General features: G+C 49.5%; 1 protein-coding gene across 1 annotated transcript in view; it reads left to right on the forward strand.

Moving 5' to 3' along the window:
* The window catches only part of ADD2 (adducin 2), a 94,105-nt gene that overhangs the window by 39,829 nt on the left and 38,610 nt on the right, over positions 1-15,666 (forward strand). Inside the window, exon 2 of the mRNA XM_059659496.1 lies at positions 12,396-12,511. The gene's annotated coding sequence lies outside the window, so the exon portion shown is untranslated. The remainder of the gene's footprint in view (positions 1-12,395; positions 12,512-15,666) is intronic.

Below are 15,666 nucleotides of genomic sequence, written 5' to 3' on the forward strand. Positions count from 1 at the left end.
CAAACTATAAGAGAAAGTTTATTTCAAAAGCCACAGAGGTAGAAGTGAGCCGTAAAAGAAATAGGCTCAGAGGCAACAAACTTGGAGCTTAGGGGCGGGCGGGGGAGGGAGAGAGGGAGGGAGGGAGGGAGGGAGGGAGGGAGGGAGGGAGGGAGGGAGGGAGGGAGGGAGGAAAAGCGTGGGCATGCTCAAGAAAAAGAGAGAGAGCACTGGAGAGGCCTTGTCTTAAGGGCTTTTATCTGGAGGTTTGGCGGTGGCGGGGGGGGGGGGGGGAGTTGAGGATCTCAGTAGAATATTCATCAGCTTTCCAGGTGTGCCTCCTCAGGGCTGTGGTCCCCACGGATGGGTGGGTGCCACGGCTCGGGATCATTAGTCAATGCAGCTGGTCCTGAGGTCAGCCATGGCATTGCTCTGTCTGATTTTGGTGTTTCTCTGTGCCTGGAGCTGAAACACAGCTGAGGCCTAGATGTCATCTCCAGGGGGTCATGCTGAAGGGAGTGGTCGTGCAAAGGCTTGTAGTTTTGCCTGTTGCTAGGCACCCAGTCTCTCCGCCTTGGTGACCCTCTGCCCCGGCCTATCATTTCTACTCTGCCCATGCCTACCTAACGACCTCCACCCATTCAGCCCACCACAGACTCTCTTGGAACATTGCCGGACAGTGTTCTTTTGAGACACTTGCCAGTGCTCACCCTCCTCAGCCAGTCCAGCTCGGTGCTCTGGTTTACCCAGACTGCTGGAAACTGCCACATAACAAAGCATTGTTGATGCCTCCGCTATGACAAACATGGTCCTGTGTTTTACCTGCACGAATCCATTTGAGTGCAACAACCCGTGGGGTTGCTACTCCCACTTTACTGATGAGGAAACAGGCCTGGGGTGGTTCGGTGACTTGCCTAAGGTCTCACAGTAGCGGTGAACCCCGGATACTAACCAGGCAGTCGGTACTGGAATCTGTGCTTTCCCCCATATGTCACAATGCTTCTGAAATCGTGGTGGGTTTAAAAGGTGGAGCAGATGGCACCCGAGTCCTTTATCCACTTCCCAGGGAGGCTGGGCCTAGAGAAGGCCAAGGTGTCCTGTCCCCACCCCACATGCAGAGAGGTTGGGGGGCCCCCAGTGGTTACCTGTTTTACCCCCAACCCTTTTTCATTTAACACTGTCATGGCTACATGCTTTGTGGGGGGTTACTGTCAAAGGAGCTCTTTAGATGGATGTGTAGTACGGTTTACACACTTTCAGTTTGTCTCATGCCTTGGGCTAACCTAGTGGTCGGCAAACTCATTAGTCAACAGAGCCAAATATCAACAGTACAACGATTGAAATTTCTTTTGAGAGCCAAATTTTTTAAACTTAAACTATATAGGTAGGTACATTGTTATTAACTTAATGAGGGTACTCCTAAGGCTTGGGAAGAGCCACACTCAAGGGGCCAAAGAGCCGCATGTGGTTCGCGAGCCGCAATTTGCCGACCACGGGGCCCCCGCTAACCCATTCCACTTGGTTACTAACCAGTACGCAAAACCTCATTCAATTTGCTGTAAGTGCCCTTGTTCTGAGTGGTGAGGAGTGGGATCTCCCCTTGCATATACCCTTCGTGGTGTTGGTTTGCAGTCCTTCGCCACCTTCACCTTTCCCAGACTGAACCTCTCACACCGTTCTCTTAAGTTGCAAGCTTGACTGCCAAGAAGAGCCAGAAGCCCTTTCCCAGGCACAAACATGTCAGCTGGCTGGGCACAACCTTCTGTTCCCACAATACAGGACCAGGTCAAGGGGGTCAGGGAATTAGCTGGAGAAACCTGCAGCCCCGTCCAGGCATGCTCACTGGAGAGGCAATTAGCGCTGTGACCAGCACTGGAAGCTCCAGATTCCCTGCTCAGATGAAAAAAAAAAAGAAAAAAGGAACCCACCATTTAAAACTGCTTATCAGCCAAAAATCTACCTATGTCTTTAATACATAAAGTCAGCAGCAAACATGACAGGCCTAATCTTATTAAAGTCAGTTTTACAGATTCATTGACATTCCCTTGAGCACATTTGATGAGGCAGTCAGCCCAGCTGTATACTTGCTGGTCAGATGGAATCCAGACTGTGATTTGTAAAATGCAATTGTTACAATGTCCACAGACCGCATGCAGAACGATTTAATAGTGGCACCTAACATTTATTGACCCTTATTATTTATCAGGCCTGTGCCTTTGTGTATTACCTCATCATCCTCAGAGGAGGTACTCTCTCTCTCTCCATTGTACAGATGAAGAAACTGAGGTCTAGAGAAGTTAAATAACTTGCACAAGGTCACACAGCTAGAAATACGCAGAGCTGGAATTCCATCCTGGGCCCTTCCTGGTCTCCTGGATTCTTAGACACAGTGCTCTATGGTGGAGCCAACTCCCTAGGCCCTTACTATAATGAGATAGCTTTGGACGCCTACTGAGTTATTTACCACTGCTAGCTCTGCCCTCCACAATAGTTCTTAATTTTCCCTTTGCTTGCCTCAAATCTCTCTATTCCTGACATTGGAAAAATGCAGGGCAGATCCAAATGGCAAATATGGGAGGGTTCTTGGAGGGAGGGTGTAAGGGATGGGAACTAGCATTTGTTAAGCACTGACTAGATGCTAGTCTTGGAGAATACTTCTTGTCATGGTTTTCATCAGCTCAGCCAATCAGAAATTCAGGTAGTGGATCCTTCTCCATTTTCATCTCAGCGTGCTGTCTTTTATCCTAGTCTGCTCTTGCCTATGAGATTGTGCTCCTGAGTGAAACCTTTTGGAAGCTGGGCACATCTGTCTGTCTTGCTTCATAGCTCTCAGGACACTGTGCCTAGAAGAAGCAGGACTGTCAGCCAGCAAACCTTGTCTGCTGATAAGCCCCGAGCCAGGGTGTCCAGGGACCCTCCTAAAGCCATGGCCTGTTTCTCCTGTCTCATCCCTCGGCTTCCTAACTCAGTGGATGCTCTGCACCCCCCTACCCTGTGAAAGGAAGTCCCAAAGTTGGTGACACTAACTTGTAAGTTGGGTTCCCATACCCCATTCATTCTAAGGCACACATTTCCCCCACATGTCAACGTCTCTGAAAATGGGATATGTCTTCCAATTAATGATGACTTTACTTATACTTGGCAGTGGTTCTCCTTTCTTCGTGTCAACGTGAGAAACATCCAAATCTGTAGAGAATGTTTATAAGTTTAGTTGAGCCAAACTGATGACAGATGCTAGGGAACAAGATCTCAAATGCTCTGGAGAATAAGTTTTGCAGCTTCTTTTATGCATTTGAAATTAAGGAGGAGACCCCAGGAAGATTGGAGAAAGCAAGGTGGGATTGGATTACAGCAGTGGTTCTCAACCCGCTGGCCCTTTAAATACAGCTCCTCATGTTGTGACCCAACCATAAAATTATTTTCGTTGCTACTTCATCACTGTAATGTTGCTACTGTTATGAATCATCATGTAAACATCTGATATGCAGGATGGTCTTAGGCGACCCCTGTGAAAGAGTCGTTCAACCTCCGAAGGGGTCGTGACCCACAGGTTGAGAACCGCTGGATTACAGGATAGTTAAGGTTATGTGACCTCTTGAGGGCTAATATCCCTTTAAAGGGGATTGCTTCTGATATTTCAAAAGTGTGTTAACCCAGATGTGTAAGAATAATGGGCAGGGCTGACTTAAAGCCTTTCACTAAAGAAGGCATCGTCCTGGGGCATGACCACCCACCATGACCTGTCAAGTTAGGAATTTATGATCACATCACCCTGTCACATTACTTTCCATAGAATCCCCTGTTCTTTGGTCCACATTAGTAATATTTAAAATAATGATGTATCAATCAATCCAATGCATACATCTTCGATTTGAAGAAATACAGTGATGCCAATGTTTACTTTATTTTTGCCCCTCACTATCAACTCAGTACCCGGGCTGACTCTCTGAATTCACCTCTGAGACCTTTGCTCCCCTGTGTGACTAGCCTCCCACGTGATTTCTTCGAGCAGGAGGTGCCCGGAACAAGGCTGACCGAGCCTCCAGCATCCGATAGCCCTCACACTGTTACCACGATGGTTACTTTTAGTCTCTCATTTCTAAACGGAGTTTTATGGAATCTCAGGGAGTTATTAAGCAGAGGGCCATATTTTAATGTATGTGGGTTCACATAAGTATTTATATCCTTGAGTCTGATGTTAAAAGACCAATTTCCCCACTACCTTGAAATGAGTTTGATTGAACTTCATTCAGTTTTCTAGAGAAGGAACACCCACGTTATAACCTGGCTGTGAATTCCAGCCGGTGTCCATGATAGCTGTCCTTTTAAACCTCTGATCTTCAGTGGACTGATTATTAAGGTAATTGCCATGGTCAGCCCAGGGCACACATTGCCCGGAGGCATTAAAAGTCACCATTCATTGTGTGTGGACCACCTTTGATTTCCCGAAGTCATGTGTATCCTGATCACCTTTTGCTAGAAGCTATTTTCCCTGAAGGTTGTAGTTTAGGGGACTTGATTTCATCTAATTTGAGAAAAAAGGAAAAGAAAAACAATTAGAACTGTCTTGAGAAAAGACACTTGACGGAAAGATAAATGATCTGAAAGACTCAAAAGAAGCACTTACCTCTTATAATAATCTGCTTTAGGAACCAGAAGAAAAATGTCAAAAAACGATTTGGTATCCTTAATAAAGTTAAAACTATATGGTATCTTAATCCATGGCTTCTAAGAAATAGTAGGGCAGACATAGGAAAGAATGGACTAAGATGAAACGGTCTGAGGTGGAAATGGAGATACAATAAGGAAAGTATGCAAGAGATAAAATGTTCAATATTATAATTAAAATCCACGTTATTTTGCTGAATTGAAATGAGTGAAGTTGGAAATGACATTGACAAACTGTCAGAATGCAAGGAAAATGTCAATAATAAAACTAATGAGAGGACTGGTTCTTCTGGTTCCAATATGATATGGTATGTCAAGTATACATATATTTTTAATGAGAGGAAAAATGAAAATAGGAGAGAACAGAGATTCGACATGTGGATAAACTGGTGATCCTGAAGGAGACTCTGGAATAGAAAAAACAACCATAGAGTTACTAGAAGACTCTCTTGAGCTAAAGAACAAGTGTGACTATGTTTCCAGGGCAGGCTACCTGCTGCAGCAACTTCAGAATCTCCCACCCGTGGGCCGCCTTCAGCCACACCCAGCTCCTTCCATTTGCTGGCTGCATCAACCCAAGGGTCCCAGTGTCTCCACCGACTCCTCTGTACCCAGCAGGGAGGCAAGAAAGGAGAAAGTGTGGAGAAAGCACCTCTGCTGCCCATTACCTCGGCTGCAAGTGACACACATCACTTCTGCTCACATTCCGTTGGCTTCCATGCCATGTGGCCCTATCCAGATGGAAGGGGGGCTGGGAAATGTGGGTGTCCCGGAAGAACAGGAAGTGGGTTTGGTGAACACATGGCATTATCCCTGACACATGAATGTGCAAACACACGTACGGATACAGAGAGGGTGAAATAGTTCTTTCCTTAATATCTTCATGATCAGATCCAAGTCATACAGCATCACAGGGAGGATCACAGAGAGGAGTGGAACGTATAACAACATGCTGCCTATCTTCTCTCTCTTGTTCCTGACAGGCTGAGCCTCACTTGTCAGGCTTTTGGGGTGTTTCCACATAGATGTTCCCGAGGCCAGCAGAGTTCCCGTGTGAGCCTTTAGACATCATGGCCCTTTAACATATTTTCTCCAGTTCCCACCTTCCCTCCTTCCTGGGCCTACTGACTTGCCTCCCTTCTCTCCCCCAAGTCAGCAAATCCCGGGGCTCATTGGAGTTGTAACTTTCTAGCTTTCTCGTTCTGAGGAGGGGAGGGATGGCCTCAGATCCCTCTCCAGTCCTAGATGCAAGGTGTTCTCCCAATTTTCTCAAATTCCCATTTAGTGAGAAAAATCCCCCAACAAAACAAATCAAAACAACAACAAAACAACTTTAACCTTAAGGTGTTAAAAGAGCATTTATTTCTACCTCTGTGGCCTAGGATATGGTCTATTCTATTAGACATATAAGTCCATGCCATCCAATAGCTGTTTCCTGACTTTGTTGGCTAGGCATGGGGATGGGGAAAAGGGTAGTTCTGCCACATGATTCAGTGGATTATACTTTCTTACCTATTGAAGGACATATGCTCACAGTTTAGGCCCCAAAGCAGAATCAACTGTTTTATGTTTGAACTTGACCAAGGTGAAACTTTCCAAAATGTAGCTCCATGGGTTGTAGGTATAGTCTGCCTGAAGGAAACAGGTAGATAAGATAACCCTTAAAAGTATCTGTGACTAGCTAGGTTCTAGGACAGCCTGAGGTGTGGACCAGTGGATCAGAGAGCCTGTCGGTTCAATTAGACAGCCTTTTGGATGAGCTTTTACCCACATTGTGTGCAAGTTTGGCTGACCTTTTCACTGAAGGGACTGAGTATTTGATGGCTGAGCCCAGCCATCCTGCTAGCTCAGCACTGTCTCTGCATCACCAGGGCTTCCTGAATCCCTCTTTCTTTCCCCTTTACTGAAGGTATGAAATCCACATGTTTTATAATTGGTGGCAGAAGTATCTGACCAGTGGGTTGAAGCTTAATGCTGGAGCCTAAGATTGAGAGCTCCATGGAACCCACCATTCATGAGCCTCTACTGAAGCACCATCTCTCCCCCTCGCCCCAACCCCCTCCCCCTCCACCCCAGTATTGCAATGATCTCTCTATGACAGTGGTTCTCAACCTTCTGGCCCTTTAAATACAGTTCCTCATGTTGTGACCCAACCATAAAATTATTTTCGTTGCTACTTCATAACTGTAATGTTGCTACTGTTATGAATCGTAATGTAAATATCTGATATGCAGGATGGTCTTAGGCGACCCCTGTGAAAGGGTCGTTTGACCGCCAAAGGGGTCGCAACCCACAGGTTGAGAACCGCTGCTCTATGAGCTCCTCCTGCCCTGACGCCACCGTGGGCCTTTTGAGAGCAGATATTGTGAATTACATCCTTTCGTGTCCCTGTGACAGAAATTTGAACCAGAATTCTTCTTTAAGGAGCTGGCTAAATCCTTGGAGCTTCTTCCAGGACTATGGTGCCTGAGCCTTGGGCTCTGGCCATTCACTGATTTCCACTCGCCACCTCCCATCTGCCTTCCATGGAAACCCTCCATAATTTCCGTCTGCTCACCTTCATTTGGACGAGGGGAGGAACGTGTGGCGAAGTGAAAAGAGCGAACGGGTGCTGGAACCAGGTGGGATCACACCTGGCTCTGCCCTTCGCTAGTTCTGTGGCCCCGATCAAACCACCCCGTTGCCTGGAGCCTCACTTCCCTCCCCTGAAAACCAGGAGGATGGGCCCTTCAGTGCAGCACAGGTGGGAAGGGCCCGGCTCAGCACCAACACCTAATTTATTTAATGAATTTCATTGATTAAATAATATCTTCATTAAGAGTCTAACTCAGGACTGTGGCCCTCATAAATGTGGACCCAAGGTTTCTGGTCTCCTGTTCTGAAAAACATTGAGCACTTTCATTTATTTTCAGTCTCCTGTATTGTGTTGAACTCAACAGTTAAATATACATACAGTGTGACTGAAACTGAATGTGAGAGGTCTTCTGAAATGAATGTAATCAATGCTTGTTGGAAATACATGTATTTTCCATCTTCACAGACTGTGGGCCTCTAGCAGGCAGGGGCCAAATCTCCTTTGTTTTGGGAATCTTCCTTCTCATACTCAATTCCAGTTCTTACTCCTGGGCACCAGTAGATACCCAGCAGATGACTGTACTTGGCCGGCGAGAGGGAAGGAGCGGATTCCAAGTGGTGAGAAGGAATGCTGGGCCTACAATTGCTGGAGAACAGAAGAATGGGAAAAAATGCCTACCAACCATTAGGTGTGGGGTCCTTTGCTAGAAGACTATTCACATAGGCTATTCACTGGCCTCGGATAGGAAAGTGGGAGGCTCAGAAATGAGTGCTTCTTGGGCTTGCAGCAGTCAGCAGGTTCAAGGATTCTTCCAGCCAAGGGGGTTTCCAGAGATGGCCGAGGGAGGCTTGGCCATCTCGCTCCTTCTCCCTTTCTTCTTTTAAACTGTTTCTGTCCTAAATGGTTCCAGCAGTTAATACCTAGTGTAGAAGTTAGAAAAAGCCAGAGGCGTGTGAAGAAGCTGATGATAAGCTTCACCCATAATCCCACCACCCAGAGGTTCGAGCTTTCTCTTTATCTGAACAGAGCAGGCGGGGTGTGGTCCAGTCCTTTATTCAACAGTCTTCATTGACGCTGCTCCCTCAGGCTTGGAAGTGTCATGCAGGGATCGGTGAGTCTGGGCTCTGACTTCCAGAGTAAAGCTTGGAGCAGACTCCGTGCCGCCCTTGTCTGGAGCTGACAAGGGGACTGGGACTAGGGCCTTCAGAGGCTGGCACCAGCACAGGGGTGGGTGCCCAGGGCAGTGGTGGGAGCAGCTGGGAAATGACAACTTGGCCCATCTTTCCACGTGGGACTCAGGCTGCTGGGTGATAGCCTGTCTGCTTCTGCCCGGACACCTCTGGCTGATGTGGCAGGAGACAGGCACCCGCCTTTCCTTGGTGCTCACAAGCTTAAAGGGATTTTAACAAAAAGTCAGGCAACTTGGGCATCTGTTATTCCCCTTCTAGACCTTCTGTTTCTTTTATAGCTACAAGGAATGACCCATAGAAATGCGCTGTCATACTCCAGTGATTCCATATACCTGGTCTTCAGAGGGACAGGGAAGAAAATGACCTGTGACAGGGACGTCTTTCATGATTTGCCATCCCCAGCTGCTCTCTGAGGACAGCGAATCCCCAACAGAGCCCTTGCCGAGTAGGGTCAGGAGTGTGAGGATGCAAACTGGAGAGGCCGAGAGGGAGCTCCGGGGCTCCCCTGGGCAAAGAGCGGAGGGTTCTGGGGCAGGGACAGGGGAGGGCTGTCGGAGGGAAGAGGGGAGATAGACAGATCAAGGGCAGGGCTGAACAGGGTAGAGTCAAGGGGGTTGTGGTGCATGATGTTGGTATATAACATAATCTTCTCTTGTCTCCCCATAATCAATGTTATACTGTGGAGTTGAACTTGGTAGTTTGAACGTTGTAATCCATTGCTGGAATTTTGCTTCAAAATAGGCAAGAAGAGTGGGTTATGGAAGAAAAGAACGTTTTGTTTCAGAGGAGCTGATTTAGGCACTAGGGCACCTGCTGTGCAGCCTCCACTAACACTCAGCACCTTCTCCTGAGAGGGGCTGCTGTGAGCCCCGCTGGGGCCGTGCTCACCTCTGGGACCCAGGTCCTGGCTGTGCTGCTTTGCTGAACCAGCCTAACTTCTCCCAATTCACTGTTAGTTGAGTTTCAGTTCAACTTACATTTATTTGGGACTGACCTGGCACCAGGTCCTATGGCAACACGGGGAACAGAGAAATGCTGAAGGCACAGGCCTTGCCCACTAGGAGCTCCTGGCAGCAGGTTGTTACTATTGGACTCTAGGTGGAATGAAAGAGGGGAGGGTCGGTGACCTGAGAGCCTAAGGGACAAGGGTGTGGGGGGGGGGCGGGGGGAAGACTCTGGGAGAGAACAGTTCCAGCTGAAGGGAGAGGCAAAGCGGAGAGTGCTCCAGGTGGAGATCAGCATGGACCACCCACAAGGTGGGAACCAGCTGGTGCCTTCCAGGTCCTGGGAATATCCCTGGAGAACCGATGACAGGCTGGGAGGGTGGGGGTGGGCACTGAGAGGCCCATGGAGCTTGGTGTGCCAGCTAAGAGCTTAGACCTCATTCTACAGTGTGGCAGTTCTCAAGAGGAAGGGAGTGGCCAGAGAAAGAGCCACAGTCCCCTAGTCCCATGCTCAGAATTGGGGGTGGCGGGTAGGAGGAGAGGTGTAGAATTTTCAACATGGACCGTGTGTTTGGTTTGAAAAAGTAAAAAGGTACAGGAGCACTGCCCCAGGTGATGGGGGCCCCAGGTGAGTGTTCAGTAGGGCAGTGACAGGCATGGGCCATCTTTGCATATTTAGAGCAGCGACTCTGGCTACCAATTGGATGGGGGTATGAGAGAGGAAAGACTGGGTAGAGACCATGAAAGGATGGAGGGATGTGGGCTTGATCCAGGATGTGGTGCTCTGGATGAGGAGATATTCAGGACATAAAACCAGAGAACTTAGTGACAGTGGGTGCGCAGGGTGAGAAGAGGGAAGAGTCAGAGGCTGCCTTCAGGGACCCTTGGTGGGTGGCTAGCTGGGTGAGGGGCAGAGAGGAGGGGCTGGCTGGGGAAGGGAGGCTGCAGGATTGTTCATCTGGGTGAAGGAGGGTCAGGGGCCACCTATCCAAAGGGCTGGCTGGTGCAGGGTTGGCCATAGGTCGACTTCAAGGTGGCAGTGGGACATCCAGGTGGGCACAAGCCCCTAAGCACCTGTGACTTGTCCAGGTTTAGTCTAGTGGACAACCACTTAGAATTGGAATCCCACATCCTAACTCTTCCATCTCCAGCCCAGCTTCACTGCACACCGAGAGCAGGCAGCCCAGGAGCTTGCCTTCTAGGAGTGGTCAGGCGCCCTGGGGGTGGATGCTGTTCTCACTGCATGGGGGCCCTCCCCTTGCTTCTCAGCTCTGCCCACATGGCCTAGGTGGCTGGAAGCTGGGGCGAGCTAGGCTTGGGAAGCACATGCTGGGGGAACCAAAGGCTAAATGGGTGGCGATGCCGGCCTTGAGGGTTGACAGGCCAGAGTCCCCAGAGGCTCACTGAGGACAACAGCCCTGCCCAAGATGCTGGACCCTCCTGAGCGGCCCTGGCATCACGCTCCTTCTCTTCCCCTTTCCCTATTCAGACCTGCTGATCCAGTGCCTGTCCTGCCACTGCTCAGCCTGACCCTGAGATCAGAGATTTGACAGTTTGGGTACCACAGGAGAGTGTTTTACAAATTACACATTTGTCTATAATAACTCGCAGGGCTGTTTTCATCTTAATCAGGGGGAAACCCATAAACCAAGGACTGAAGCTCTAACAGTGGAACTTCACCACAGGGAGACTGGGGTGGGAACTTCTGTGTACGGTGTATACTTATCTGGGGGTCAGATGTCTGTCTTCTTACATGAATGGTACAAATCACTTCTGGGCCAGAGGACTGATTCTTTCAGTGGACATAAGAAATAGCTCAGACTCTAAAAAGTAAAACCTTAGCAGCTTAAGGGACAACCTCACACTTCTGTGGAAAGGGCTACCTGGGGAAGGGGAGGAAGCTGTGCTTCAGGTAAGACAACTTACCTGGCTGCAGGATTGTCCCTGAGGGCGGGTCAATGGCCACCCATCCAAAGAATAGCATCCAGAGGTATGCCAGCAACCCCACCCTGGAGCCAGCCAGCCCTGGGAGGGAGGGCTCCCACGTTGGTGGGCATCAAACAGAAGCTGTGGCCATGACCCTGTTCTAACTAAAAATAAGACCAATGGAAGGTCTTCTGGCCACTGACATGCAGAGCATAGGGAATAGCATTTGGAGGTCTCTATCTAGAGTCCCTAACTAGAGGCCTGAGCATCGGGACTGGGATCAGGGGCCACCTAGGTACAGGAATGCTGAGTCCTGGGTGCCCTGGGTGCCCTGGTGTCCTGGGCTCCCTTAGGCACAACATTCCTACCAAAATGAATTCGCCTTGCCCCTCAATGGGGAGACAAGTCTTTCCAGGTGCTCTGCTCTGGGCAGCACCAGGTCAGGGATGGAGCTGATCTGGCCACTGAGGCAGGACAGGCAGGGCCATGGTGGGGTGAGAGTGGGGTCAGGGATGACACAAGCATCTGTGGGTCTGAACAACAAGTGAAAATGGACAACTGTCACTTGCCTTAATTTTTTTTTCTATGATTAACTGTTTGAAGACCTTGATCCCCAGGCTTTTTGGAGTAGTAAAGCGCCCTTGTTTGTAAGATATTAACAACTTTACATTCCTCCTTCAGTGGTTCTTTAGGACTTGTTTCCCGGGTGTGAGCTGGGAGCCCTTGGTCTCCTTGCACTGGGGGATGAAATTGCCTTGAATCTACCAGTTTCTGGCCTGGGCAACACCAAACCCCTCCCTCTCGCCTGGGGTGTGATATTCTTCAGGCTTCTTCTGTCTCTTGGGCTCACCTTCCACTCCCTCCCCTGGGCCTCCCTGGCTGACCCTCAGCAAGGGGCTTTTTCATTTCCTCTCTCTGAAAGGAATGTTGACCTCAGTTATAAGGACAATGAAGCTTTCTTTAGCTTTCTATGGACATAATTTGCTTTTAAAATAAAAATCCATTTCGAGGTCATTTTAAAGAACTTCCCAACAGTCCTTAAAGTAAACCCACACCTCATGGTGCTGCGAAAGCCGGTACAAGAGTCATATGTGTCACCTCTGTGTGTTTCAGGTTCCACTCAGACGTTTGAAATCCCGTAGATGTGGACGGCGTCGCTGAGCGGAGCAGGCTGCACAGGCTGACCACCGAGAAGACGCAGCCTGGGCCAAGGCTGGTCCCGCCTCCCGGTAATTAGTCGGTGGCTTTTGGTGGGGATGAGGGCGGGACACACTTTTAGCTGGGGGTTATCTCACCAGCATGAGCTTCTAGACACTCAGGTCCTTGCGTGAACTCCCCCAATCCTGCTCACGCAAGAGCTACCATGGAATCTGATGGACCTTAGAGGTCACTAGGCCAACCCTCCAGCCAGGGCAGGAGCCCCTCTACAGCTTCCAGAGTCACCCTGATGCAAGGAGAGAGCTCCCCTGCGAGAAGGCAGCCTGTCCCATCTTCCAGTCACTGAGCAACTCCTGCTGGTGGGAGGTTCTCCCTCGCGCCCTCAGCTAGAACCTGCTTTCCTACAGCAACCACTGGCTTTTCTGGTTCTGGCTCCTGCAGCTCCAAGGAGTTAGCCTAAATCTCTTCCACATGGCAGCCCAGCAGGTGCCTGGGGCCACTGGAGTGGAGGAGTGTGGATCTGGAGCCAGAGGCAGTCCTGGTTGAAACCCGGGCTCCACTGTTATCTTTGTGATCTTGGGCAAGTTAGTTAACCTCTCTGATTCAGTTTCTTTACCTTTGAAACGGGGACAATAAGGTCTGTCTCATAGAGTGGTTCTGGGAATGAAAATAAATCATGAATAGAAGTGGCCTGGTGCCACCAGTTCTCTGACACTCACTGGGCATCCTACGAAGCCACTCGGTTCTGACACTCACTGGGCATCCTACGAAGCCACTCGGTTCTGACACTCACTGGGCATCCTACGAAGCCACTCGGTTCTGACACTACCCAGAGTCAAAGGGCACACAAGGTAACTGCCACAAGCTAAAGGGCAAGGTTGCCCACAAGATGGCCCCTGCTTCAGAGGCCACCCACACTTCTCACTGACTAGGATGTAGATGTGGGGATGTCCATATCTCCCCTTCACTTTCTAGAATTAAGTAGAACAATTACAGAATTCACCGAAGGCACTGTGAGTCTGATGACAGTTTTAGTATAAGGGATCTAACTCAGGAACAGCGAATGGAGGCAACGCATAGGGCAGGGTCTGGGGCTTGGTGATGTGGTACAGAGCCTCCTACCCTCTCTTCGTGGAATCCAGTGTGTCACAGCCCAGCCCGGCCATGTGCTCATCAACCAGGAAGCCTGTGTCCAGAGATTTTTAATGGGGGGGGGCGGGGTCACTATTGGGGAAGGGGGCTTTATAAGGTATAATGGTTTAAATCATTTGCCACTTGATTGAACTCAACCTCCAGCCCCTCTCCCTCCCTTCCTGTGTGGTTGGGGTGAAATTGCAACACTCTAATTAAGGGTTTGTTTTTTTCCTGGTAGCCAGTCCCTCCCTTGAAACTATCTAAGGGCCCACTGTAAGCCACCTCATGAGCATAAACTCAGGTTTGGCCAAAGGGGCTCATTATGAATAACAGAAGATATTGCCAATGTCTTTGGACATTTTAGAAGTCCCGAGGTGTTTGAAGCTCTGTCCCAGAAACTGGGGACAAACACCCACCAGATACACTCTGTACATTGTCCCGCCTGTATAACAGTGCTGGCTCCTCTGATCTTCAGCATCCTGCTCACTCTTTCCTGTATCCCCACCCAGGTGGACGTGACCCCCTGTCTGGTCAGAGAACTAGGCATCCTCACCAGTCTTTTCTGCATGCTCTTCCTTTTGTTCATATAGCTCAAGATTGAATTATTTTTGGACTAAAACATATAATTACAGTTATTTAGTGTGCACCTGTTTACACTCGAATCATAGCCTCTCATTACCGGAGTTCTTAATGCTATGATGACTCTCTAGCCTCGAAATGAATGCTTAATACCACTTGCTATGCACCAGACACTATTTCAAGAATGTATTTCATGTACATTAACTAATCTAATCCTCACACAACATAAAGAGGTAGCTAAGTAGTTGCAATCCCCGTGTTATAGATGGGGAAACAAGCACAGGGGGGTTAGGCAACTTGCCCAAGATCACACAGCTGATAACTGGCATAGCTGGACTCTGAACTCCAGAGTCCACCCTTTTAACCGCTAAGCCACTCCACACACAACTTTGATCACCAAGGAAGCATTGCGGGAAGTGGGGTGGGGAGGGAAGGGAGGGGCATAAAAGGATACCTCTGGTTCACAAAGTCAGAGGGTTTGAGCAGGCCCCTGTTGTCATGGTGAGAGATCAGTGCTTGCATTTCCTACCCCACACCCACCAGAGCACCTCTGGGCTGAGCTGAGAGGCAAAGGCAGGCCTGGGGCATGGTGGTGCCGGCCATTGTTCTTGGTGCTTCAGGGCGTGGAGAGCTACTTCAGAGCCTCTCAGACCCATGCCTGGGAACTGCCGCCACTCCACAGGGGAGCCGAGAGAACCAGCCTTTCCTGCCAGGATGGAAAGGATCCAGGCCAGGAAGGCTCCGGACTAGCCTGTGCTGGTCCCAGAGAAGCAGAGAGTTCAGGTGGTTCTGCAGCTGGTGGAACCTGCAGTCATAAGGAGCCCAGGGGTCTCTAGGTGCACATCCAATGCACCTACTGTTGGGGGAGTTGCTTGTTGCTATTTTTAAAAGGATCCGAGGCTGTGAAAGGGCCAAGGAGTATTAAAAGGGGTGGGGAGCAGTGGGCGATGCCTCTGGGAGAATTTTGGTCTGCAGCGCCGTCTGCCCAGAAGAATTGGGTGGTGACTGCCAGTCTGCATGGCTCTGATGCGTTCCCATTATGTTTGACCTTGCAGTCTCTTCTTACGCCCCAAGTTCCAGGGATGAGGCTAGGTGAAAGGTTCTTAGCTCACCCCACCACGTGGGATTGGCTTGAACCCACAAGGCAACTGTCAGTAGGTCATCTGTGTTCTTTGCAGATGTTTCTCTTTGGGCATTTGGCTTGAGGGAGAGGCACTGGGGATGGAGGCGTGGGGGATGGGGGGAGATGCCCTCAGAGAAACATCTGCATCCTCCATCCTTTACAGAGGCCAGAGCAAGTCAAAGTTGTGCAGAAAAGCATCCCCACCTTTCCATGGTCCTCCTCTCTTTTCAGTTTTCTTTTGTGAATTTCCCGCCAACATTTTTTTTAGGAGGCGTCTTAGGGGCTTGCCGTTTTAGCTGAAGTGCTCATTCCCAGTAAATAGCTTTACTCTGTGTAAGGTAGGCATCACAGACATCCTCGCCGGCACTGCGGGGACTGTCCACTTCAGCT

This window comes from Myotis daubentonii, chromosome 12, assembly GCF_963259705.1.
Source record: "Myotis daubentonii chromosome 12, mMyoDau2.1, whole genome shotgun sequence".
NCBI lineage: Eukaryota > Metazoa > Chordata > Mammalia > Chiroptera > Vespertilionidae > Myotis > Myotis daubentonii.